The sequence below is a fragment of the Cryptotermes secundus genome, unplaced genomic scaffold, assembly GCF_002891405.2.
Source record: "Cryptotermes secundus unplaced genomic scaffold, Csec_1.0 scaffold661, whole genome shotgun sequence".
Lineage (NCBI taxonomy): Eukaryota > Metazoa > Arthropoda > Insecta > Blattodea > Kalotermitidae > Cryptotermes > Cryptotermes secundus.
In genome coordinates, this window is record NW_019745089.1 from 429,876 (window position 1) to 433,765 (window position 3,890).

A 3,890-nucleotide genomic window follows, 5' to 3' on the forward strand; every position below is an offset into this window, starting at 1 on the left:
TACCCTATGAAAATTTTGTTAGGAGATTTCAATGCCAAAGTAGGGAGGGAAGACATTTTAAAACCAACGATTGGGAATGAGAGTTTGCATGAAATTAGTAATGATAATGGAATTAGAGTAGTAAACTTCGCCACATCAAAAAATCTTACTGTCAAAAGTACAATGTTCCCACATCGTAACATCCATAAATTTACTTGGACATTTCCTGATGGGAAGATACACAACCAAATAGACCATATTTTGATAGACAGGAGACGGCACTCAAGTATACTTGATGTCCGATCATTCAGGGCAGCAGATTGTGATACTGACCACTATTTGGTGGTGGCAAAGGTTAAGGAAAGACTGGCAGTGAGCAAACAAACAACATACAGGGTTCATATGGAGACCTTCACTCTCAAGAAATTAAAGAGCAGTATTGCGTTGAAATCTGAAATAGGTTCGCGACTTTGGAAAACTTGGAGACTGAGGTGGATGTTAGTAAAACTTGGAAAACTATTAGAGAGAATATAAAAATGTCTGCCAAAGAGAGTCCAAGTTATTGCGAACTCAAGAAGCATAAGGCATGGTTCGATTAAGGATGCTCAAAATTATTAGATCAAAGAAAGCGGGCCAAATTGAAATGGTTACAGGATCCAAGGGAGTTAAATGGGGATAATCTGAACAATATAAGACGTGAAACCAACAGGCATTTCATGAACAAAAAGAGGGAATATCTGAAAGACAAAATTGTTGAGCTTACAATGAACAGTAATAACAAGAACATTAGAAACCTGTATAGAAGAATAAATGACTTTAAGAGGAGTTACCAACCTACCAGTAACTTAGTGAAGAATGAGAATGGTGATCTGCTTACAGATTCCCACAACATTTTGAATAGATGGAGGAACTACTTTCAGTTACTGAATGTACATAGGGTCAGTGATGTTAGGCAGACAGAAATCGATAGAGTTGAGCAGCTAGTAACCGATCCTAGCCCTTCTGAGCTTGAAAGTGCTATTGCAAAATTGAAACGGTATAAATCGCCAGGCAGTGATCAAATTCCGGCAGAACTTATTCAAGCAGGAGGCGAAATATTACATTCTGAGACCCACAATCTAATTACTTCTATTTGGCATAAGGAAAAATTACCTGATCAGTGGAAGGAGTCTATTGTTGTACCAGTGCACAAGAAGAGTGATAAAACTGACTGTAGTAATTATGGGGATATCACTGCTATCAACGTCATACAAATTTTGTTCAATGTTCTTCTTTCAAGGTTAAGTCCATATATAGATGAAATTATTGGGGAACATTAGTGTGGGTTTCGACGTAAGATATCAATTACCGATAAGATTTTGGCATTCGTCAGATATTGGAGAAAAAATGGGAGTACAATGAGACAGTACATCAACTATTCATAGACTTCAAGAAAGCCTATGATTCAGTTAGGAGGGAGTATTGTACAATATTCTAATAGAGTTTGGGATACCCATGAAACTAGTTAGGTTTGATTAAAATGTGTTTAAACGAAAGTATAGTAAAGTCCGCATAGATAAACATTTGTCTGATAAATTTCCTATCGAGAATGGTCTAAAAGAAGGAGATGCTTTATCGCCACTCCATTTCAATGACTCAAGTAAAGAGGTTGTTCTAGAAGTAAACACAGAGAAAACTAAGTATGTGTTGCTGTCTCGTCACCAAAATCGTGACATAAAGATATTTGGGAACAACGATAACAGATCGAAACCTGATTCAGGAGGAAATTAAGAGGAGATTGAACTCGGATAATGCTTGCTACCATTGAGTCCAGAACCTTTTGTCTTCTCGTCTGCTGTCCAAAAACATAAAAATTAGAATATACAAAACTATAATTGTGCCTGTAGTTCTGTATGGGTGTGAAACTTGGTCTCTGACATAAAGGGAGGAACATAGACTGAGGGCGTTTGATAACAGTGTGTTGAGGAGAATATTTGGACCGAAGAGGGATGAAGTGACAGGAGGTCGGAGAAAACTGCATAATGAGGAGCTCCACTTGTACTCTTCTCCAAGTATAATTAGAATGATCAAGTCAAGGAGGATGAGGTGGGCAGGGCATATAGCACGAATGGGGGATAAGAGGAATGTATATGGGATATTGGTGGGAAAGCCAGAAGGAAAGAGACCACTGGGAAGACCAAGGCGTAGTTTGGTGAACAATATTAAAATGGATCTTAGAGAGATAGGATGGGATGATATGGATTGGATAGATCTGGCTAAGGATAGGGACCAGTGGAGGGCTCTTGTGAACAAGGTAATGAACCTTCGGGTTCCATAAAATTCTGGTAATTCTTGAGTAGCTCCAGAATTCGCGGCTCCTCCAAAAGGGCTCAGCTCCACGAGTAGCAAATAAGTAAGTAAGTAACTATAATAATAATAATTATTATTATTATTATTACTATACTTTGATACTAAATTGTATAGAAATAGGGTGCGAGGCCGTGAGGTCGTGGATTGGATTCATCTGCCTCACGGTGGTAAGTATTCTGGTTTCATAAAGGGAAACATTCCTTTACTAGGTGAAAGTCTCTTATCTTTACAAGAATGGATGTTCTCCGTGGAGTTTTTCGTACGTTCTCTCTCATCAGTATAATAATGCTGTAAAAATACCTGTTACACTGAAGATGGAAGTAGCACGTTACCCCGAAGCAGTGGTAATGATTTACGAGACTACGGGACGTTATATTTCAGAAGATATTCGCCCTTTGTATATTCTGTTCGTAGCAATATAAAAATTAATGTAAAATTTTTCATAGTTTTTTAATTCTAAAAATGTCAGTATTGATAATGTACTTATTAAAATTAGCAAAACACCAATAAATAACTAATAAGTGTATAATATTTAAACATAGTCCCCTGTTTTTCAGTGTTGTGGCACGTAAACCCATTGCTACGCAATGGCCGCGAAACAAACAACTACACAACGGCACGTAAATCAACAGAGGAACGGCGTTTTCTGTGCTGTCCGTGCCGAGATGTAAACAGGACAGTTAATGAGAAGTTAGTCATAGTCAGTAGCTTGTCGAGAGTAGCTGTAGTTGAGGCCGGAGGCAGTTCATAAAATCAGACAAAGGAGAAAATCGGAGGCCACTACCGAGCAACGGCTAGTTAAGGTGTGGCTGTGAACACTAGTGTGTGTGTAATAGTGAACTGTAAAATGTAGTCACTCGCTGCATCCAAGAGTCCAATAAATCCGATCATCAATCCAAAACCCGTCCATAGTCACTCGGTACACGTGACAAAATAATTGATCCAGCATTGCCAAGGCATATATATCTTTCCATCTATGACAAGGTCTCCCAGATGTTCTATTCCTTTCATAGTTTTCGACGAACATGTTACATGCATTCCTCATCTATTTCATAAATAGGCATATTATATGTCCAGTCTTTGATTTGAACATTATTAACAGAACATTATATAAAATGTTCCAGGAAGAAAGGTCAGTATTCTTGGAGGTCATAGTATCGGTCATTCTATATGTACGTGTGTCCTATTCAGAACGGTTTCCGAGATAGAGCTATTTCACTGTACAGAAGTTTTGACTTAGAGACAATATGGTTTTTCCCTCCTGCACGTAAATCGGAGTGAAGCGTCAGTTGGCCGTTGTGACTGTTGATAGTGGCTTTGTATAATGGAAGGTAAAGTTGTCCGTGTGCTTAAGTAATTAAACATCACGCCATGAAGACATAGGAGTGAGTGGATGTATAGACCCACGTTTCCTTGACCTCAGCACTAGTTGGAGGTGAATGGTCAGCTTCAACACCCCGGCCGCTTTACCTGCCCGGAAAGAGTCCCCAGTAACCATTGGTTAGGAGGCTGGGTGGGCCCCAGAACCGGGCTGGACAACATGGAGAAGTGAAAATTCTTGT

At 39.0% G+C, this 3,890-nt stretch overlaps 1 long non-coding RNA gene across 1 annotated transcript in view; it reads left to right on the forward strand.

Annotated features, from left to right (window-relative positions):
• Nucleotides 1–3,060, forward strand: part of LOC117283130 — a 22,026-nt gene extending 18,966 nt beyond the window's left edge. Inside the window, exon 3 of the long non-coding RNA XR_004514145.1 lies at nt 2,886–3,060. This is a non-coding gene — a long non-coding RNA (uncharacterized LOC117283130). The remainder of the gene's footprint in view (nt 1–2,885) is intronic.
• Nucleotides 3,061–3,890: the final 830 nt, after the last annotated feature.